The 24,920-nt window shown below is 38.5% G+C and overlaps 1 long non-coding RNA gene across 1 annotated transcript in view; it reads right to left on the bottom strand.

Annotated features, from left to right (window-relative positions):
- Positions 1-12,962: 12,962 nt before the first annotated feature.
- The window catches only part of LOC115897003, a 247,107-nt gene continuing 235,149 nt past the window's right edge, over positions 12,963-24,920 (bottom strand). The window contains exon 6 of the long non-coding RNA XR_004056969.1: positions 12,963-13,138. This is a non-coding gene — a long non-coding RNA (uncharacterized LOC115897003). The remainder of the gene's footprint in view (positions 13,139-24,920) is intronic.

Raw genomic sequence — 24,920 nt, 5'->3', positions numbered from 1 at the left:
GAGGATGAAGCACTACATTTTTTTCTAAATGAAATTTACTGTAACTTTTAATGATGTCACACTTAATGGTTCTCTGACAAAAACTTCATGGAAAGTAATTTAATTTCTCTGTGACCCAGTTTCCTCATTAGCAAAACATGTTACTAAGATAGTGATAGGTGATAAAATATATTTCCCTAGGATACATCTTGTTAATAAAGTACCTTTAAAAATCTAACAAACTCTCAGAAAAGAGAAAAATATCCATCACTTTTATTAATGTGTGACACTGTGAAATTTAAGGCACAGAGATATCAATTGCTTTGATCTAATGTTGCCTTAACCATGGGCAAGATGGAGAATAAGATCCATGGAAGGGGGAGTGGAAGAGATCTCTCCTTGCACAAAGTTGCTAAAAAGTTGCAAAATACCAAATTACCACTGAAGTCACACATCAACTATCCCAGATCTGTGGTCAAAATACTCAAGATTTACCTTCTCTTTAAAAAGTACATCACAGAAACTATATTATATGCTTATATATGCTGTTCATCTTGTTTCATAAAATAGATCCAGCCCTTTCTGCTAGTATATAACATATATTACATGTATAACAACATATATTACATATGATACACATTCATGTAGACTATATCATGAGGAGAATTTTAGGGATGATAACTGCAGTTTTAACCACAGCAGTTGGAGTCTCACTCAGAAAGGAAATCTGAAAAAGTTGATGTGTTTGATCCAAAAATGATCTACAATGCCTTTTATATCTAAATAAATGTCCAACTGAAGTTCAGAGTGTGTGATCTGTCAACATGCACTTTTTGAAGGGCTAAGGAGACTCAGATGACAAAAATTTGCTACAAATTCCCTGGCCTCTCATATTGTTGGAGAGAGAGATGGGAACAAAGCGAGGATATTGAATGTTGTCAATCCAACAACAGAGTTATGGACAAGAGGGAAGCCATGTTGAATGCTGGCTGGGACCAGAGTAATGGCTCTGCTGGATCGTGGGAGATAAATAGGAAACATCTATGTAGATCCAAGAGGAGTTCCTTTCCAGGGAGAGAAAACCGCAGCATAACACATCTGGGGAAATGTGAAGGAAACCAAAATATTTCACTCCAAAATATACTTCTTTGATATATTTCAAGATGGCTATTCAGAAGGGCTAGAAATATAAGAACAGCCGAAAAGTTGTCTTCTGTAGAAGAGATTTACATCTGTAGAGAAAATTGGCATTGATGCATCCATGCTTTCTCTGACCCTCTCCCTTGTCCAGAGTTAGGAAACATGACCTGAGGGTCTGATACCTAATAGGTCTAAAGAAACATTTACCATCTATTTTCTCTGAGGGCTGCCACCTGTGAGGTTTCATCTACATAAGAGGACCACCCTTGCTAGCCAGGCCTGCTCTTCTTGCCCTCTCATAACCTGTTTTGCCATAATCAAAGTTTTCATTCTTTCTGTAACCTCAAAATGGTATGAAAGTGTCAACCAGGCTAGGCGTGGTGACTCACACCAGTAATGCCAGCACTTTGGGAGGCCGAGGCGGGCGCATCATGAGGTCAGGAGTTTGAGACCACCCTGGCCAACATAGTGAAACCCTGTCTCTACTAAAAATAAAAAAAATTAGCCGGACGTGGTGACAAGTGCCTATAATCCCAATTATTCAGGAAGCTGAGGCAGGAGAATCGCTTGAACCTGGAAGGTGGAGGTTGCAGTGAGCCGAGATCATGCCACTGCACTCCAGCCCAGGCATCAGTGAGAGACTCCATCTCAAAAACAAAAAAAAAAGAAAAAAGAAAAAAGAAAAAAAAGAAAGAAAGTGTCAACCAGTACAGGCACAGTGGTTCATGCCTGTAATCCCAGCACATTGGGAGACCAAGGCAGGAGGACTGCTTGAGCCCAGGAGTTTGAGACCAGCCTGGGCAACCTAGTGAGGCCCTGTCTCTACAAATTATATAAAATTATATATATATATATATTTAAGTCAGAGTCTCACTCTGTTGCCCAGGCTGGAGTGCAGTAGTGCAATCTCAGCTCACTGCAACCTCCACTTTCTGGGTTCAAGTGATCCTCACACTTCAGCCTCCTGAATACCTGGGGACTACATGCACATGCCACCACACCCAGCTAATTTTTTTGTATTTTCAGTAGTAACAGGGTTTCACCACGTTGGCCAGGCTGGTCTCGAACTCCCAACCTCAAGTGATCTGCCCAGCTTGGCCTCCCAAAGTGCTAGGATTATAGCCATAAGCCACCATGCCCAGCCCAAATAATAATTTTTTAAAAATGATTTGGGTGTAGTCATGTGCACCTGTGGTCCCAGCTACTCAGGAGGCTGAGGTAGGAGGTTTACCTGAGTCCAGAAGGTCGAGACTGCAGGGAGCCAAGATAGAACCATAGAACTCCAGCCTGGGTAACAGAGTGAGACACTATCTAAAAAAAAAAAGGTGTTAACCATCTGGCCATTTCTTTGAGTTCTTATATTTTGTTAAGACTCCAGTGCATGTTAATAAACATGTAAGTCTCTTCTCCTATTAATCTGTCTTTTGTCACTTGATTTTTAAGCAAACCTTTAAAGGTTGAAGGGAGAGTTTTCGCTTGGCTAATTGCAAAGGGTTCAAAGTGTTCATAAGCTGAGGAACAGTTATATAAGTAAGGAGAATCATATTGAAGGCTTTTATAATTCAAATGATTTCTCACTTGGAATCTGACCTGTAGAGGAGGAAGGAATGAATGTACTGAGGAACAGTAAATGAGGGAAAATCCTATGAGCAGGCTTTTTAATTTTAGGATACATCAAAAGATATTTCTGGCCGGGCACGGTGGCTCAAGCCTGTAATCCCAGCACTTTGGGAGGCCGAGACGGGCGGATCACAAGGTCAGGAGATCGAGACCATCCTGGCGAACACAGTGAAACCCCGTCTCTACTAAAAATACAAAAAACTAGCTGGGTGACGAGGCGGGCGCCTGTAGTCCCAGCTACTTGGGAGGCTGAGGCAGGAGAATGGCGGGAACCCGGGAGGCGGAGCTTGCAGTGAGCTGAGATCCGGCCACTGCACTCCAGCCTGGGCGACAGAGCAAGACTCCGCCTCAAAAAAAAAAAAAAAAAAAAAAAAAAAAAGATATTTCTGGAGACATCGTGCAGATTAGACCAGGATGGTGAGAAAAACTGGTGACAGGGAATCTAACTAAGACAAAACGATGACAGACCAATAATATTTGTGAATCATAATGGAAAGAATTTGGCATAAAACTGAGTGTGGAAGGAGAAGACACTGGAAGATTCTTTAAGAACTTAGGTCAAGAGCAATGCGTCAACCTGAGATAGAATACAGTACAAATGCAGACGAGGGTTTAGAACAGAACGCCATGGAAGAGGATGCCACCATTCAAGGAATGAGGTTTCAGCTGTAGTTTGGTCTTTGGCACCTTTTGAGAATCACATGAAACCTACAAACCCTTTTCTCAGAAAAATGTAGGTACCCACACCATATATGTAACATACGATTTTTTAAAAAATTTTTTTTAATTTTTAATTTTTTTTGAGATGGAGTCTTGCTCTGTCGCCCAGGCTGGAGTGCAGTGGCACAATCTTGGCTCACTGCAAGCTCCGCCTCCCAGGTTCACACCATTCTCCTGCCTCAGCCTCCTGAGCAGCTAGGACTACAGGCGCCCGCCACCACTCCTGGCTTTTTTTTTTTTTTTTGTATTTTTAGTAGAGACAGGGTTTCACCATGTTAGCCAGGATGGTCTTAATCTCCTGACCTCGTGATCCACCTACCTTGGCCTCCCAAAGTGCTGGGATTATAGGTGTGCGCCACCGCGCCCGGCCTGTAGCACATGATTTTAGGGCATTCACAGTTCACCTTTGAAGCCTCTTCTTTTAAGAACCTCCTCACACAGAGTAAGTAAAGAAGAATATTAAAGTTGAAACCCTGAGGGACATTGTCACCAAAAGGGTTAGCACAAAAGGACAACTCAGCCTAAGAAACTGAGGATGAAGAAATGACACTATGGATTCAAGACAGCTGCCGATTTTCAGAAGTAGGAAAGATGCAGCAATAACAAATGTTAGTACGAGGCTAAATGAAGTGAGAAGTAAACTTTGGCCACTGGTATGTATTGGTCTAGAGATTTGCTGGTCCAGAAGTCAGACTGTTGTAATAAGACAGAGACATGAAGAAGAAAAATCAGAATTTGTGTAGGCACACTTTCAAGAAACTAGCAACTAGGAAGTTTGAATGAGTAACAGAGGTAAGATAACAGATTTTTTACTTACTGTTTCTGGATAGGGTTGAGTTAAAACACGGGCCTGCTTCTTGGCCAAAGGAAAATAGCAGAAGAGTAAGAAAGATTGAGATAAAGTAGTGAGAAAAAAAATTAATGCAGGAAAGAAAGGAAAAGAAACATATAGCAAAAAGAGAAATTATTGGAAAAAGTAATGCCTAGAAAGAAACATTAAAGAAAATTATCTTAATCATGGCAATTTAATGGAGGAGAGGTGACACTTTCTATGAGACAGAAAAGAAAGAAAACACCTTTCAGCTGCGGATAATGGCAGATACGGAAGAAAGGAGAAGACAGAGGAGATTGTACTAGAGGATATTTATCTTCCCTGTAAATTACAAGGCAAGGTCACAAGTGCTGGGAAGGGATGTTACATGCTTAATGGTGGAGGTGGGAAAGGCAGTCATATGTTACAGATATTAGTACAGTATCCTTTTTCATCACCATGTGTCCAATACCTAGCACAATGCATGGCACACGATGGAAAATCTCTAGATATACATTGAATGAGCAACTGCAATTTGAGGAATTTCGGTGCATGGAAAAATGTAGAACAAGCTGATAGGTCAAATGAGAACAAAAGTCAACCAGGGAGTAGTAAAAGGTGTTCCAGATATTCTTAAGAGGTTTAAGAAAAGGAAGCCCAGAAGTACTGTAATTTATGACCTAATGGAGAGCTCCAGATGACCTCCAGTGATCCTAGGAAGAAAAGATCTACAGCCTCCTCAGGAGCTATTCAACCTTGCAGTCCTCATACATCCTTAGAAAACAGGTATTCATTCAATGAATAAGTAATTACTGACAGTTGGCAGATAACACATGTAAGTTTCTTATCCACCACCAAATACTCTTAGCAGAGATGGACAGTGTAGAAAAAATAGTTAATTACACTGTCAGCTGGTCAGCTGGACTCTGTGGATCCCACAAAAGTAAAAGGAATGAAAAGTAGGACTGACCCACAGCTCTGCAGCACACGTCAGTCTAGATAAACGAGGGGACTCACTCATCTGCGCTTTGTATCCTTTCTCATGTTGAAAACCATTCAAACTGAAAAACAAAAATCCCTCTCAAAAGCCAAAATAACAGTCACTGAACAATGGAGAATGGAAGGCATATTACTAAATCTCTCCCAGTGAAGGGCTGTTGAACTAGTGTCCCAGTGACTTGGGCTACATGATGTGTTACAGATGCTGTGTTCAGGTGTCTTTTGAATTCACATTATATCTAATAAATCACAGTATGTTCACTTGTCCTATTAAAACTGTATTCTACCTTACCAGGTCTGAATAATTTGTATAAAATTGATTGCTACAGTTCTCACTAGAAGCTCTAATTGCATTCCTGGTATAACTTAAAATGATAACCTTATCTTAATTAGTAGCATGATGCAGAAATGCTTTTGAAAGCCTCTGAGAACTAACCTGCATTTTTAAACACAAGCCCTGGGGCTTAAAAAAAAAAAAAAATCCTGTTGAATATTGCTGAATACATGAGCCAATGTTAATTTATCAAAACTACAAAAGAAAATTATCCACACAGCAAGAGAGAACAAACAATGCAGCCCACACCTCCTCTGATCAAGCAGTTTTGCGTCTCTCATTGTGGAATCACACAAGATGTCATTCTAATGCTTAGTTAGACCTCTGCAGATTGTTGACACCCACAGAAGAGTCTTTCTCTGGTTTTCCTAATGACACTATCGATAATCAGTAGAGCATGACAATGGCGGAATGAGTAGACAAACAGATTGGAGGGTACGTTTTGTCTTCACACGGGATTAATTACCATACAGATCTCCACTAACAATCCCATAGGCTCCCATATCAGTCTTCTTCCCCAGTCAATCCTAGTTCATTTAATTCCAGCCCTCCTCATCCATCGCAAGCTTTCTAACACCCCTTTCTGCTCTGCCCATGTTTAGAATGTCGGAGTGACGCTCTAAAAATAAAGGTTCCCTGTGAGAGAGGTTACACTCTGTGTGTGTTTTCTGTATTATCACTGCGGTGAAAAGATGTCCAATAGCTCGCCGATGATAACCATTACCTAAGAGAGCACCTCAGAACATCTGAACATAAACATATCAAACAATTGCCTTAAACTATATTATGGCAAAATAAAAGACTTTGGAAGTAAGTCATTATTGTAAACACCCAAAGTAGATGTCACAAGTTTTTCAACATAATACTTGTAAATTGAGGCATTTTCTAATAATCACTATGTAGCTGGGCATATCTCCTCAAATTTCCACCAAAAAATAAATATTAGGTAGACTTTTGTTAATCAACCAGAACTATTAACTATAGCTACCCCCAGAAATGTTGAATAGATGCTATTTCAAGAGGAATACTCTTCCAAGCTTGGCTTCTGAGGTCTGTGGTTTCTTCCTATAAGCCAGTATCACCAGGGGAATAACTACCTTCCTATAAAGCAATTTAGCATTCCCTTATTTGAAAATGTAAATGGTTCAAAAATTTTAAAAGTATCTTCTCCTTACTAGAAGTCAACAATTTTGTCTAGAAGACAGTGGTTAGCACTAACAGAGGATATTATAGTATGATACTATCATTAGAACTGAATAAAACTAGTGGAAAGTAATATGATATAAACACCTAACATTTTATTGTAGTTCCATCTAGCTTAATTTGTAAGCATAGAATATAGTAAAATTAAATAGGAGAAAACACGTACATGATAACATTAATGTGTGCCAATATAAATGTGCTTTTAAAAAACAATTTTTTAAATTATCAAGTTCTTTTCAGTAAGAGCATTAAAGCACTATTTTAAAATACCCGCTACATGCAAGAAGCTATGCATTGTAATTGATGTGAAAGTAAACTGCTCTTACAAAATAGCAGGGCATTGATTTAATTCATGTTAAGCTTGTCTGCAATAAGATATGTCATTTCAGAGAAGTATTAGTATGTGTAGTGTATATGGGCATATATTTACATAAGCAAATTATCCATACCTTGAAAGTCCCATAAATGTGTATATTACTAGGCACATTTCTTCTTATTTAAAACTGTATCTCTGGACTTGAGTAAGGAGATTAAAGACTAAACATATATTAGCACTGTGAAAATTCAGCCTGAAAAACTTCAGGATAAGAGATATTTTCATCAACAGATATTTCAAATTGACTGACCCCAAATCTGTTTAAGACTGTTCTAAAGAAGGAAAAGCCCTCATATAATTTAACTTGCTTTTCATTTCGTTGGTCTGACAGCCACATACTGATAGCATCTTCAGGTTGCAAATCCTGCCTTTCTACCATTGCAGTTATAGTCTCATTTACAACATTAATGTGCTAAATAGGGACTGCATAAAAATCTTCAATTATTTTCAGACAGTCTGGCAACATTGCTGCTAATTCTAATGCCCACGAAGCACAATCATCATAACCTCTGCTATGATCCCAACAAGGATTCCTCAAGCTCCTTAAAAATGCATTAATAGCCCCTATGAAAGTCACTGCTTGCTTTTAACGAAGATAATGTATGTTACTGGGATTATACCACTGCATGCAAAATCATTAAAGAAAGGGAGACCAGAATTTATATTAAGCCTTTGGACAGCAGGGCACTATTTTAACCATAAAAATCACAATCTGTAGAGACAGTGGCCAAAGCAGAGGAACCATTAAAGACTTATAATTAGCATCAATCAAGGTGACACTACTGTTGGCATCTTTATTACCTTAAATACACTAATCAAATATTTCTGCATTGAGATGGAAAGATTGATAGGCAGCTAGACATAGAAAACATCTCTATGGAGAACAACTTTAAATTATCTGTTCGAAAGGTTAAAAAAAAAAAAAAAAAGTATTAGTATTAGTCAAGTGGGATTCCAACACACAGCTCCAAAAGAGAAGTACTCAGAATGGACCTATGAGGTTGTCAGGGTCCTCATCTGGATGCTTTAACACTAAGCATTTCTCCAAATAAACACATATTTGCATGTCCCCTCTGGGAACCCACTGGACTTGCTTAATTTGGATGAAAATAAATAAATAAATAACTCAGGGGAACATAAGCATCAGGCTACTGTGTCATATAAATAAACAGCCAAGGACTCCTGCCCAATATTTATATATTTTCTAGCCTTCTCCGTACATGTGCACACGGAAATGAAAGATAAAAGGAGAGCTGAACTTAGTACTATTTGCATAATTACAATAGGGGCTGTCAATATTATCTAATTGCATCGCTGCTCAATTTCATACCACACAGACTCTGAAATATGCTGTTATTATTACTGCTCATATAAATATTTCAGTCTTAATGAACAAGAAGCCGCTCAGCCTCTCTGCCACCCCTTGAGCCCATATGGCATTATACCTTAATGACTGTAATTTTTAAAAGGCGTTCTTCTCCAAACACTTTCCATGAACACTATTCCAGTGTTCATAAACTGAATTCTTGAGGTTAAAGGCACACACCACAAAGAAAGGATATGAAGTAGTTTGCCGATCACAAAGTCTGGCTGGAATCAATTCAGAATCACAGATAAAGATTTGACAAGGCATCTCCCAAGGGTACAACTTCATCTTTGCCAAATGAAATTATAATTGCAAAGACTTTCGTTATGAAGATGATGAGCCCCAACAATCGTTTTGGCTCCAAAGTTCAACTTTTACTTACAAGTTCCTTAATTGACACACTCACCACTAGGTTTAAAAAATTTATTACATTTCCTTTACACCTGCCTCTAAAAAAACAAAAAAAAACAAAAAAAAAAAAGGTTTGTGTGTGTGCATAAAAAACTGGGCAGAGTCAAAGGACATTCTTCATTGCTTCCCCTCAGCAGCGAATAAAGGACTTAGGAAAGAGAATGAATGATAAAGATGAAACAATTGGAAGAAGCAAATTACTTAAAAGGAAATACACACAATTTACTGAAAGAGTACTAGCTAACTCAAATCCAGTTTCATTTTAAATTTTGTGGCTAAAGAGAGAAGATTTTCCAATATACCATGATACCCTTACAGAGCCAAAGATTAAGGAAAATGCTACACTTTGACTATTGAAACTTCCATTAGTTGGCTGGGCACGGTGGCTCATGCCTGTAATCCTAACACCTTGAGAAGCCAAGGCAGGAGGATCACTTGAACCCAGGAGTTTGAGACCAGCCTGAGCAACATGGTGAGACTCCAGCTCTACAAAAACTACAAAAATTAGCCAGGTACAGTGGCACACCCCTGTGGTCCCAGCTACTCAAAAGGCTGAGGTGGGAGGATCACTTGAGCCCAGGAGGTTGAGACTGCACTGACCCTTATCACACCAACACCACTGCATACCAGCCTACATGATAGAGCAAGAACTTGTCTCAAAAAAAGAAAAAGAAAACAGGAAAATCATACTAGTTTAAGTCAATATTTAACAAATCACTCCAAGACATTATGCTGCAATTTTTAAAAGGTTCCAGTATTCCCAACTTCTCTCAAATGATGACAGCAAACACTTCTCCTTCTTAAAAGGATAGCAGTCCCTTAAATATGAATAGGGTTTTACATTTTACCAAGTCATTTTATACATATTCACTTTTGCATCAACCTTGTGAAGCAGATAAGATTATTTCCATTTTACAGATGAAGTTATAGACTAAGAGAAGGAAACAGGCCTCTCAATGAGCACCCAGATGGTACACATATCTATTGACTCAACACCTTCTCCACTATATCATGCTGACCCTAAGTTGCTTTCAAATATCCCATAGCCTTGTTAACTAAGGAGAGAAATCATGAATTACAGATGTTGATTACCTGTGGTAAAGACAAATATTAAAAAGTACTCTTACCAAGAGAAAGCTCTTCATAAAGAACCAGTAAGATGCATGTTAAGCATGAGAGAATCCTACCTAGTCTGAACATCAGTTTGCTTTGTTTAGAGATGGGTCATCTTGCTATTCCAGTCCAAGAGTTTGCTTTTCACTGTTGAATCATTTGATTCTCACTGACGCCAAAGGAATGGGAAAGGCTGTGCAATACTGTATGAGGCTGACCTTACCACTTACGGAAAAGTTGGCAGCCAGACACAGAGTGTTGGCTAATAATGAGTCAGAGATGGACTCAATAGTATCAAAGACTTTTATGTTGAATCCTTAACAAAGGAGCTTGATGTAAAAACAAGGGTTTAAGACTGGGAAATGGCAAAAGAAAGGAACAGTCACTTCCCCATCAGAGGACGCCCTTTTGCCAAAATTTGCTGAAATGTGTACACAATACTTTTAAATAGACATGAGTTAGAGAATTCATATCAGTAAGTGCTGCATGCTAGATTCAAATGAGGAAATAACTTGAAACCTGGCAGATTATCTTTTAACATATTAAATAGCTCAAATCTTATTGGTTTATATTTTCCAGTTAATGTCATTTTCATATCAAAAAGAGGAGGAAAAAGATAATACGAAAACCAAAGGACAAAAATAATTGCATATAATTATATAATACTTAAAAAAGAAAAAGAAAACCTTCATCTAACAGCAATGGCAGGAGTAGGCTTGTTACAAGGACAACATTACCACCCTGGTCCACTGCATTCTCTTTTGCAGTGTTTCAGTGCCTCTCTTATCTTGTTGCTCCAGCAATAATAACTCAAGTTATATAACTACAGTCCTGAGTTGACTACAAAATACAATGTGTGTGAATTAAATTGAGGTTTCTCAATTTTGAATACAGGTAGGGATATTTTTCATTATATTTATATGTTGCACAATGGAGTCATTATCATAGGAAAAATGAGCTGTGGATATTAAGGACATGGAGTTAATTAACAAATAATATGGAAAACTTTGATAAATCAAAGGAGCTTCTTATCAGTAGAAATGTTCTCCCAATCTAGCAATAAATATTTCAAACAAGTCATTTTAAATTATATACATGCTGTGTTGTCATTTTTCTAAGGTGATGGATAAGGAGATTTAATTTCTTTAACTTGGGCATGTTTTCATTTGTTGGAATTCTATCAGATAATGACCAATATAAAGTATGTAACAAAGAGGCTAGCCATTACAGGCACACAAAAGCATGGGTTTGCCCATCTCATGCCCTGTCCTCAATGGTGATCAGTGGAGAGGGGATGGAAAATTTCTGCTTGCATATGAAGACTCTAAAAATATGAATATAAAAGAATCCCAAACAAATGTAAGGCGCAAATTTACAGCACTCTGGTGGTTTGTTTGGTCTGACTTTGAAAATAAAAGTTATGTAAAAGGACCAACATGCTATTTTAACATCCTAAAAACAAAAAGTCATTTAAATAGTAAGAATAAGTTATGAGATAATGGAGGTACTAAATGGTCCACTGAACCCTGAAGGGAAATTAAAATTCCTAAGAGGAAAAAACTGCTTTGATGCATACCTCTCAGAGAAACAGAAAAACTGGATTTATCTATAAACCTGGCTGGTCACAAAACACATTAGCAATGAAAAATGCCATTCAAGAAAACCCTATAGATCTATTTCTGTACTCATGACCAATAGCTCCACAGATTCAACTAGAATGAAGATCATGAATTAAAAGCTTACAATAAATGGTAGCATGCAGTGGGCAAACATATACAAAGGAGGTAATCCCTGAGCACCAAATTACAGCCTCTCCCCACAAATTATAACGGCACCCCTCTACTATCTAAGATCTGGATTATGGATATGTAATGCACACTCACTCTCCTAAAATGTAGCCATGGAAGCATGGCAAAGACACACACTTCTTAGGGCTCAAGGTCAAGAGCACAGGCCATAAATTCGCTAATGCTAAAAACGAATGAAAAGCCAAAGAGAAGAGATGGTCTCTATTACTTTGTACTGAAGCCCATAAGAGGTTTGCAATTATCGTACAAAATATGTTTGCTCTCTATCCTTTGTATTCTGGTGTGGGAGATTTATTTATTTATTTATTTATTTATTTATTTATTTATTTATTGGCCATTATATGGCCAGATCTACTATACATCAAATAAAAGTGGATCATTTCTGGCCGGGCACGGTGGCTCAAGCCTGTCATCCCAGCACTTTGGGAGGCCGAGACGGGCGGATCACGAGGTCAGGAGATCGAGACCATCCTGGCTAACACAGTGAAACCCCTTCTCTACTAAAAAATACAAAAAACTAGCCGGGCGTGGTGGCGGGCGCCTGTAGTCCCAGCTACTCGGGAGGCTGAGACAGGAGAATGGCGTAAACCCGGGAGGCGGAGCTTGCGGTGAGCTGAGATCCGGCCACTGCACTCCAGCCTGGGCGGCAGAGCGAGACTCCGTCTCAAAAAAAAAAAAAAAAAAAAAAAAAAAAAAAAAAAAAAAAGTGGATCATTTCTAATGTAATAGTGACACAAATCCTTTGGAACTCATTATTGACATTGCATACAGTATTGACCCTGAATTTATAAAATATTGACTCACCTTTGTTTCCCAGCTTTTCTCTAGGATGTGAAATGATCAGAATGAATTTGCCATGGGCTATTGTTTTTGTTTTATTTTGGTTGGTTTTGATGCTCTCAACTAAATCACCTGGACAGACTTCTGGTAAGATTCTGACTAACCAAACCAAATTGAAAGAATCAGTTGCATGCTAGATAACAAGAGACTATTTTCATTTTAAATACATCCTGAAAAAGCTTTATGGCACTACTTCATTAAATTTCAAAATACATGTGTAAGAACTAACAAAATAACCATACCCAGACTGTCGCAAACAAAGTGCACGTGTGGTTTCCAGAGGAAAACAAAATGAGACTCAAGACCATAGCATTTGTAGTGGTTCCTAAGCATGGAGAGAGGACCTGAGCTGTAAGCTGTTCTCTCTTCTTTCTCTCTCTCTCTTCAGCTGTCTGCTCTTGGACAAATCTTCAACTTCCTGAAACATAAGCATAATAATACTGACATTACCTCATTGTGTTATGGTAAGGAACGGATGAGAGGGCGTATGGGAAAGCATTCTGTACACCATAAGATGCTCCAAACATATACATTATAAATGAGAACACTATACATCTGCAAGTTAAAAAGAGAGATTGGAAATGTATTCATTATAATACAGATGTGCAAAAAATAATTTTTTTAAAAAAACTGCGTTTTCCATCACATAACTGACTTCACGTTGCTCACAAGTCTCCATTCTCCCTTGGTGATAAAAATGCAAAACAAAACAAACATTTTAATCTGGTTCATTTGGTATCACTCAGGTTCTCTGAAAAATAGTCAATTTGGGGCAGATTTTCAGTCTTTCGGGTTGTTTTCTTTCTTCCCCCTCCTTCTGGCATGCTAGCACCTCCTCAGAGGAAGTGTAAGTAACGCTGTGGTGGCAAAAGAACATCTGCTCTCATTACTGCCCTTCTTGGGTGGGCTGCTAAAGTCTGAGTAAGGCATGGCTAATCTTGCCTGGTCGCTGGTGGTTACTGGCTTCTAACTTAACTGTAACTGTTTCTGATGTGCCTGGGATGGTCCTCTGGTCATAGGCACCAAACAATGCCTGCTTCTGGCCATCTCCCCCAACTGACTAGACTCCTCATCTCAGCTCTATCTGACACTCAGACTCAGCTGTGACCCCAGCTTGGAGAGGGGCACCCTGTAATCTCTGCCACCGATTTCCTTGCTTTGAGCTACTGGGACCTGGCAAGGTGTGCTGATGCCTACTTATAAGGTCACAACATCTGTCCCTCCAGAACATCTGGCTCAATTTTAAGACATGAGGTCCCTGGAAAAGACGTGAGTAGAATGGTCTTTTCTTCAACAGGCCACTTTTCAACTCTACTACCTGTGCCAGAGTGGTTTGGAAATCCTCAAAAGGCACTCCCCCAGGGTTCCAGAGGATCAGGGAGATAGAGCCTCCTCTGCTTCTCCCTCCTCAGCCTTCCCAAGAGTTTTGTGTGGTTTTTAATCACCTTGTTCTTGATCCCTATCCTCAATCTCTCCTCAAGCATCACTTTGCCCCACTGGAAGGGTCCTCCTTTCCTATGTGGTTGCATCTTACTTTACATAAGATCCTGTCTCAGATCCTCAGGGTTTCTTCTTCATATTTAAATGTAAGCTTTAGAATTTTCAGCAAATCCTGGTTTTTATACAAACTTCTCTGACGGCTGCCAGGGCACATGTGTTCTGGACTGTAGGCTGTCCCTGCCCTACTCCTAAAGCAATAGAGGCTCTCAGTCCCTCATCCATGAGCATGGCACCTGCAGAGCAAGATTTACAGGGTTTATTTTTTTAAAGCATCAGGAAATGTTTCAAAATTGTATCCTTACTATATTAGCTAGGCAGTTTAGGATTATGGGAGATTTTCAAGAGTTTCCCGAATAAAGAAAGAAAGAAATATAACTGAAATAACACTTACATGGGGTAGATATTAGCCTATTTTACAGATGAAGAAATGAAGGCTCTAGGAGGTGATACCAACATTTAAACTCAGGTATTGATATTATCATTCCAGTGTTCTTTTCATTACGAATATCATAGTTCTTTGACAGTCTCAGTAAACACAAAAAAAGAAATATAAATTTCTGCCACTTACCTAAGCAAAAAAATATAATGATTTTGGTAAAGATAACAAAATAGAGAGATCCTGATGTTTCATTAAACTTCATTCACCATTTTCTTCATTCAACTACCCTTTATTGAATAGTTCTGCTATAAGAAACTGTGAAATTTAAAATCTGGAAATTTAAAATTTGTCCCTGCTTTTAATGAAATCACAGTATGGGGATGGGGGAAGACAGACAAATGTAATTACAATACACCAGGCAAGTTAAGTGCTGTATGATTTTTATTATCATAGGGCTTTCAGGGTTTCCAAATCAATTTTTTCCATGCTTCCAATGGTTACTAAGATTACACAGTAACTCTACAAGTAGGAATTTCATTACACATGTTAGGATGTGAAGAATTACTTAGTTGAAAACATTTGTATCAATAAATCTGCAAATCACCAAGGGAAAGATAGAAATATAGGGTATATAGTGACATGGAAGTGACGAGGGCCACCCACCCCAGCTCCCTACACATGTATCACTGGTCATTTTCTTTTTCAACAATCTCAGTGTCCTACAAAGTGTACCTCTCTGGAGCAGCCACAGTTAGCCCCATTTGTTCCCATAGCAGTGTTAGAGAAATCATCAGCACTTCACATCTGTACCCAGCAGTAATGACTCACTGACCTGAGCTAACCAGAAATAAAATGCAGGCTGGGCGCAGTGGCTCACGCCTGTAATCTCAGCACTTTGGGAGGCCAAGGCCGGCAGATCACTTGAGGTCAGGAGTTAGAGACCAGCCTGGCGAACATGGTGAAACCTCGTCTCTACTAAAAACACAAAAATTATCCAGGCATGGTGGTGGGCGCCTGTAGTCTACTGAGGCAGGAGAATCACTTGAACCCAGGAGGCGGAGGTTGCAGTGAGCTGACATCGTGCCACTGTACTCCAGCCTGGGCAACTGAGTGAGAATCCATCTCAAAAACAAAAAAGGAAATGCAAAGGCATGTATTTGTGTGTGTGTGTGTGTGTGTATACATGCACACGCCTGTGTCAGAGGCCTTTGGATATAAACATATATATGTACACATACACATATATAAATATACATACATATATACATATATACACACACATAAAAGATGTATAACTTTACTCATAATCCTTATACATCTGTGTTAGGTGAAAGATAAGATGTCCAATTAAATGATACTTTAACTGGTTTATTCTCTGCATGTTTTAATCATTGAAATACATTCTCTATAGTGTGCTTCTCTCTCTTTTTCACTCAACACATATATATACACACACACACAGCATTAAAATAAATTTGGTAAACTTCATTGAAATATTTGCCTCAAACATTTCCCAGATATTTCCCAGGGATCTGAGAAGTTACAGAGAGACTACCTCCAGAAGTAAGTTGACTTCGAGATAGTATTTAGGTGAACAGTTACAGAGAGACTACCTCCAGAAGTAAGTTATGACTTTGAGATAGTATTTAGGTGTGTAGTTGTATGAAGGTTTTATGAAAATAATGGAAAAAAAATTGATAGTTAAAGAGTGACTACAGTCTTCAAATACTAAGTGTGGTGAAAGGGAAAAATAATATGTGTTCAATTCTATTCCTCCAAATTCTGAAACTCAAACACCTGCCCTGAAACATTAATGTCTTTGACTTAAAAACGGGACTTTAATAAGCTGCCACATGACTCAAACTAATAATTAAAAAGAAAAAAAATACAATTACTGTCTAAATAACAAATAGCCTAGAAGTATAGTATTAAACAAAATAAAAACCCACAGTCATTTGACCTATTTGGGGAGTAGGGAGTATTTACATATCCCACTATGGAATCATATGTATGCTAATTACATGCTAATGTAAACATGAAAAAATATTATATGGAAATTGCAAGTTGAAGAACCACCAAAAACATATAAAGGCAAAAAAAAAAAAAAAAAAAAAGGTCTGCCTGAAAACAGTTTCTGCCATCTTGCTTATTCATGTGTAAATGTTCAATATGCTCAAGGCTTTGACATCTCTATTCATTTTGGGATTTGAATCAGCTATAAATATATAACCTCTAATTATATGATTGATTTGTCAAAAATTCTGAAATGCTTTTATGTATCAGGCTAATTTTATAAAAATATATATATATTCATGCTTCCCATTTTGAGTGATAACTTTCCGGGAAATTGAGAGCCCCCTTAATAAAGAGTACATGTTTGTTAATTGGCTCATTTGCCTGACCATTCACACCTAGAACTGTATTCTTCACAGTACAGAAAACATTTTTAATCTTCCTTTTTCTTTTTGCAACTGTGTTCCCAAAAATGCTTGACACGAGCATTCTATAAATCTCTAGTTTATGGAAAGCAAAGAGAAGCCTCATTCTCCCATTCGTTCTCTATTGTACAATCAGATCTCTGTAGGCAAAAATCTCAGCAAAAATAAGACCCCCCAGTGGGTTAAACAGCACAAGTGCCAAGCCTTTCCTCCAGATTTTTGTGCCCTCCAGCAATAAACTGGCTGTTGCATCTGGCAAACATATGCAGAAAACTAGGCCAAATATGGTTGACAAATTTGGCCAGGTTCTTTCCTGTGACCCACTGTGACAGTTAACCTAAAGTTCCCAATGTCAACTCAATTTCCAAATGTAAACTTTTAATTTTTTCCTTAATATGTTTTAATATTTAAGATATTGGTATAAATAAAACCATCTCCTGTTTGGAGTACAAACCAATGCATTTTTAAAAATAACAAAAGTACTACACTTGTATCAATGGAGAGAGTGAATATTGAGAATAAGATGGATACTATGGGACTGGAGCTGATGATACCATCTCAAGTTTTAGAAGCATAAGGAAAGGATGTTTCCAGTGCTTCTGCCGGGTGCAATGCCTTCTAGGTTGCCCATAGTAATTGGCCATCAAACTAAATCTCTAAAGTCAGCTGAAACTTCATGGCTGTAGTTGAAATTCCAGGACTTCTGGAGGTTCGACTAATTGTCACACACAGGATTAAATAATTTAAAATAGCCATGTGCTTTAAAATATTGATAATAAACCTAAACGAATGTATCCTCTTTTCCCATACCTTTGACATTCTGAGGCATCCACCATTTTAGGCAATGGTGATAAAGACATGAAAGTCTTCACGGTCCTTGCCTCCAGAGCTATCAACTCCGAAGGTATCGCCTACAACAGTAGAAAGCCTAAAACCTGTGCTAACTAGAGTTTCAACCTTGTTCTTTAGGCTGTGTTTTTCAAGCCATTTTCTTTATTATGTCAAGTAATATGGAATGATTGAGTTATTGTATCTATTACATGTTACCACATTAGACTGACAGTTTATTGCAGCATTACCAAAAAGCTGTATTCTGACAGAATGCATATCAACACACAGCAGCAAAGATGAAATAACTTTTTCCTGGCTAGCTCACTCAAAAAAATTTACACAAGAAGTATGTGAAATTCACATGTGTCTTTAAGTATAGATAAAAACTTAGCTCCCATAAGGAGTATACTGAAATTGAGCAAATTAGACATCTCTTAAAATAATACTATAAGAAGCTAAAAAAAAAAAAAAAGTAAGGGTGTTTGTACGCTCAGAAAACTGCCACAAAACATACCCCAGATAAATCAACAAACCTCCTTATGCCTATACTCTATTTTATAAACTATTACCAACTACATTGTACTCAATTTACTCTTCTTTCTTGTGAGGACAAACTTTCTCATCCTACTGGCTTTGTCACCCTGTCTCATAAGCAAGCCCAAAACACTTTTATCTTTTTCTTTTTTTGAGATGGGGTCTTGCTCTGTTGCCCAGGCTGGAATGCAGTGGTATGATCTCGACTCACTGCAACCTCTGCCTCCCAGGTTCAAGCGATTCTCCTACCTCAGTCTCCCGAGTAGCTGAGACTACAGGCGCATCACCACACCCAGCTAAGTTTTGCATTTTTAGTAGAGATGGGGTTTCACCATGTTGGCCAAGCTAGTCTTGAACTCCTGACCCCAGGTGATCCATCCGCCTCAGCCTCCCGAAGTGCTGGGATTACAGGAGTGAGCCATCACACCCGGCCCACTTATCTTTAAAAACTACTCCTCTTTGCATGTCACTCCATACCTATGCTCCAACTCCTCGTCCTATCCAAACTTTTGGTGAAAGTGGGCTATTTTTACTAACTCATCTTCATCATTCTATATTCATTTCTGAATCCAGTGAATTCTGGTTCCAATCTTCACAATTATAGTAAAACGGCTTACTGTTAAAAGTTGAACAAAATCCCCTACATTGCTAAATCCAATGGACACTTTTCCTTTCTCACCTGTTTCAACAGCTCTGCTAAATTTGATCTTGTCAATTGCATCCTCTTTCCTAAAACCACATGGTCTGTTGGCCACTTCTGTTCATTCCAGGATTGTCACTCTTCTGATTTGCCTCATTGCCTCCAAGTCCCTACTCTCTTACCTCTGCAATATTGCATGGTGGTTATGGGGACTTCGGCACCAGACTATCTGGGTTCAAATCTGTTTTTCCATTTACTGGCTGTGGGACTTTGGGTAACCCATTTAATTCCCTGTTCTTAGTTTTCCATTTGCAACCTGGGAATCATCCTGGTATAGCCACTTGTCACTTGTTGGCTAGGTGATGTGTGTAGGAGGTGTTCTCTGCTGCAATGATTAACTGGGCTGACAGTGAGTCCCGGGTCTTGAAGGTAGGGCTTTCCTTTGGTTCCTGCTCCTCCCCCATCTATAGGTCTGGGCCTAAGATGTGTTCCTGCCTCATCCCAGGGGAACAGAGATTTTTCTGTACCTCCCTTCAGCTGCAGAAAGTTTTTGCCAGTTCCCTAAGGACAACAGGGTTTGTTGCTTTTCCCCATGAAATTTAAGGCTTTCATTCCGTAGGAGAGAGAGGGGAAAGTGATAAAGGCGGGTCTTTATGCTCTCCCCTGAACACCCTCTCAGGCTTGCACAAGGGAATTTTTTTTTTTTTTTTTTTTACTCTTGCCCTGTCCTTTTTATGCATATCCTGAACATCAGTGAAGAAGAACCTGCCAAGAAGTGCAAATCTCCCTTGTGTCTGCAGTCCCCAGGGGTTTTAGTTGCTTTAACTAGCTCAATCTTGGCCTTTATCAATTTGTTAAACATTTTAGTGGAATTCTTCTTACCAGTGTCCTAGGCATCTGCTCCAGATAAGGGGCTAGCCCCTTATCTCTCCTGAGACACACTTGTCCCTCCTTGGATTTTAGGTTTTAGTTGGCTTCTCTGAGACCTCAGTTCTCTCATAGGTTCAAGAACAGCATGTATTTGCAAATTTTCTGCTATTTTGTTGTTCTTGTAAAGGTGAAAATATTCTTTTTTCAGCTTTCTACATCCTAATTGGATGCCCCAAATCTTGATTTTTTCAACCAAAGCCCCAAAGTACTTCTGTATCCTAGATTATAGATCTTAACATAAACATAAGACAATAAACCTTTTGAAGGAAAACATAAAAGAGTATCTTTATGATCTTGGGAAAGACAAACATCTTAGCATAAGAAAACATTAAAAATAATAGAAAAAAACATATAAATGGATTTCATCAAAATTAAAACATTTGATCTTTGAAAGACACCATAAGGAAGCCAGGCGCAGTGGCTCATGCTGGTAATCCCAGCACTTTGGGAGGCCGAGACGGGCGGATCACTTGAGGTCAGGAGTTCAAGAGCAGTCTGGCCAATGTGGTGAAACCTCGTCTCTACTAAAAATACAAAAATTAGCCAGGTGTGATGGCACACACCTGTAGTCCCAGCTACTCGGGAGGCTGAGGTGGGAAAACTGCTTCAACCCGGGAGGTGGAGGTTGCAGTGAGCCAAGATCATGCCACTGCACTCCAGCCTGGGTGAGAGATCAAGACTCTGTCTCAAAAAGAAAAAAAAAAGAAAGAAAGAAAAGAAAAGAAAGACACCATACGGAAAATAAGTGGTTAATGCTACCAACTAGGAGAAAATATTCACAGTATATATATCCGACAAAGGACTTCTAACTCCTACAACTCAATAATAAAAAGACAGTGCAATTTAAAATACGGGCAAAAGACCTGAACAGGCACTTCACAAAGAAATCTTTATGAATAACCAAAAAGCACATGAAATAGTGTTCACCATCATTAGTCATTATGGAAATGCAAATCAAAACCACATGAGAAACCACCCTACACCCACTCACATGGCTGAAATTTAACAGATTGATGATGCCAAATGTCAAAGAGGATATGAAAAAAACAGAACTCTCCTACATTGCTGGTGGGAGAGTAAAATGGTAAAACCTCTTTAATAACCGGTATGGAATTTTCTTATAAAGTTAACCACCTACCCTTTGGTATTTACCCCAAAGAAATGTAGGTACAGATGCATAAAAAATGTGGTATAAACAGGTTCCTAACAGCTTTATTTACAATGGACAAACACCAAAAGAAATCCAAATATTCTTCATCAGGTGAATGGATAAACAAATTGTGGTATATCCAGACAACAGGACACAATAAAAAGGAATGATCACAATAGAGCAATAACATGGGTACACACCAAAACCCTCAAAAGGAACAAAGGAATCCATCCACAACAGAGTGTATACTCTGTGATTCCAGAACAGGCAAAAGCCATCTATGAAGAAAGAATCAGAACAGTGTTCCCCTTGGGGGCAATGGGGGAGAAAAGTGCAGGAGCAATCTTTATGTTTTATAATCTTTATATTTATGTCTTTATATTTTATAATCTTTATATTTTATAGAAGTATTCTATATAGGCTGGGAGCAGTGGTGCACGCCTATAATTCCAAAACTGTGGGAGGCTAAAGCAGGAGGATCGATTGAGCCCAGTTCAAGACCAGCCTAGACAACATGGGGAGACCCTGTCTCTACAAAAAATACAAAAATTAGCCAGGTGTGGTGGCACTCAGGAGGCTGAGGTGAGAGATCGAGGCTACAGTGAGCCATGATAACTGCATACCAGCCTGGGTGACAGAGTGAGACCCTGTCGAAAGAAGAAAGGAAAGGAAAGGAAAGGGAAAGGGAAAGGGAAAAGGGAAAAGGGAAAAGGGAAAAGGGAAAAGGGAAAGGGAAAGGAAGAGAGAGAGAGAGAGAGAGAGAGAGAGAAAGAAAGAAAGAAAGAGAAAGAAAGAAAGAAAGAAAGAAAGAAAGAAAGAAAGAAAGAAAGAAAGAAAGAAAGAAAGAAAGAAAGAAAGAAAGAAGAAATAGTCTATATATTGATGGAGGTACAGGTTATATCAACGTGAATGTGTTTATATATATATATACACACACACACACACATCTGCATGCTTAAGATTTGTGCGATTCACAACCTGTCAATCTGTAAATATATATATATACACACACACACATATGGGCTGTCTCTGACCACCCTACATAAAATTTCACCTTCCTCTCCCTCATTTTCATGTTAGCCTTATTCTTTGTCATAGCACTTATTTAGATCTGATGTTCTAGTATTTGCTCTTCTATTTATAGCCTACCTTATCAGAATGTAAGCTTCTTGAAGGTGAAGACGTTTTTTCTTATTTGCCATTCTATATCCAATAGCAATGAGTATGAATAAAAGGCAATAATTAATATAAATGGATGCTGAGCTTTGATTTGTTTTCTTGGTTATTTAGGTTTCTTCTTTGCTTGCCTAATGGGGGGTTTAAAAAATCGTAAGAGACAAAGTGGAGTGAAACTCTTTATAATCCATAAGTACTACACAATCTAAAGGATGATTAAACACAAGAAATTAGCTATTTATAGAAGATGTTCAGTGTGAGATAGCTTCAACATTTATGTAGCACAGCTCATTGTGGTTGTAATCTAAGAACCGCCACCCCAAAGCAAGAACAAGACTACGGGGAAGCAGATAGCGTACTGGCAAAGCAAAGCTTCTATCTAACTGGCTAAGTCACAGACATTGCTTAATTTCCTCAAGTTCATGACTTTCCCTTAACTCCATGGCTAATGGAAATTCATTTAAGACAGCTTTCTGGGATTACAGTATTACAGCAGTATCAGTCAGATGGAGAATTTCCAGCTAGCCTCTGTTCAAACATTTACAGATTTATAACTAATTAGATCCTGTCCACACCTCACCTGAAATCATGTTAGCAAGATCCAAGTTAAAGTACATTAGTAGCTAGCAGGGGTGTAACACAGTCCTTTAGGCCATCCTAAGTAGCACTGTAATAAGATTTTTTTTTTTCCATTTCAAGATTCCTTTAAAAGGAAAGAGTAAATGAGTTGGTCTCAAGGAAGCCACAGATATAATGCCAAGATTCCAAAATACAAGCACCTTGGTCACCTGTCAGATATATATAAATTGAACAATAATTACAAACATAAGCAGACAAATACATACACACACTATCTTACCTGAGACTAGAAGCACAGTTTTACAATTGTTAAATATATTCAATTATGAAAGAAGAAAACTGAAGGGATAAAAGAATACCTGATGGAATATGGAATAAAATCTATATTCATTTTATAATGTGGGGGTTACTCAAGGTTTAAGTAAACAATTATCTAGCCATCTGTTCTAATGTAGATTTTAAAGTGCCTTGTGGTGGTCAACAGTGCAGATATCTAAATCAAATTGAGAGAATATCTGGAGCGAATGAAAACATAATTTATTTGAGTATAACAATCCAATGTTGTTCATATAATTTGAACAACATTGAGCAGCATAATTCATTACAAATATGTAGGAGCAACCTCTGACTCCCAGAATACAAGAAAATATTCAGATGTGGACAATTCATATTAATACACTGTCTAATAAGGTCATCATGTACCTATATTGTATGAATAGAAATACTATTAACCATCAGGACATAATATTTCGATTTAGTTCAGAGGACAAGAAAGAAATGGAGTATTCTAAACATCTCTACAACTGGGTGAGAAGTTACTGATGGCCCTGGTAGAGAGTGGGACAGTTTTCTGTACTTACTGTGGACATTTATTTAGAGATCTGTGGGCACATATTCCTTATATAAACTCTCTTGTGTTATTCATCAAAATTGGGACTCAGCTCAGCTAAGGGAATGGTACAATATGATCTCTGTGGAGCTCTAAGTCTAAAGAAACTAAATAAGAAAAAAACACAGAGCTCAGCATCCACTCAGATTCATTATTGCCTTTTATTCATGGTCACTGCCAAAGCTTACCCTCCATTAGGAGACTTCACCCAGCCTCGTCTGTTTACTCCAATCAGGTTTCTACTGAAATGAAAAGAGTCACTTATAAAGCAGCAAATTCATGCACACATAAAAAAATAAAGAAAAAAATGAAAAGAGTGTGCTGATAGTTCAGAATAATTTTTTTAAAGACCTTCTTCTTTCCTTTTGAAAAGACCAGCAATCTCAGGAACTGTATTCTAATGTGATGGCAGAAGCAGTCAGTTACTGCATTCAAAATGTTATCAATAGTCAAAGTTTGAATCACGCAGTACCCTTAGGAATTCCAGAAGATGACAACTGTCCAACAATTAGACAAAAACACAAGCCACTGTCTATCTACCTCTACTTTTCACTCATGTCCTCATGTGATTTTGTATAGAAAGGAGAACTTTGGGGAAATTGTGTTGTTTTCAAAGTAGGTAAACACCTATAAGACCCCTACATGTTTCTAATTCTGTAACTTCTCTCCTGAGAATGAGCTGACTCTGGGGTCTTGGGGATCCTGCTCACAGTAGAAAGCGCAATTCTACCAGGTTATCTGACACACTCACTAGATGCTCCCACCCTTAATGTTAGTCATTAACATTAACTAGTCACAATGACAAAGAGCTGGTCCAGCTTGGCATCCATTCAGACCCATGGCTGAGATGCCAAACACAGCACTGGAGACCACAGGCTGAGACGACAAACTGACAGTCTCTGACAGTTCGTGCCTGGGCCAAGATCTGAACCACGAGGCAGGGCAAAACTCCCATCTGCTGTCCATCTGCCGCTCTGCCCCTATCAAAAAAGGTTATACCATGAGCCACAGACAGATGGGCATTGCAATGATCAATTAGAAGGAAAAAAAGGGAATCTGAGACGATTAGAATGATGACCTTTGATCCAACATGGAAATCCCAGTAGTAATAAAAATCATGCATAATTCCAAGGTCTTTTAATTGTGTAAAACAG

This window comes from Rhinopithecus roxellana, chromosome 4 (genome assembly GCF_007565055.1).
Source record: "Rhinopithecus roxellana isolate Shanxi Qingling chromosome 4, ASM756505v1, whole genome shotgun sequence".
Lineage (NCBI taxonomy): Eukaryota > Metazoa > Chordata > Mammalia > Primates > Cercopithecidae > Rhinopithecus > Rhinopithecus roxellana.
The sequence above is the reverse complement of the archived record's forward strand: the minus strand, read 5'-3'. Positions and strand labels throughout refer to the sequence as shown.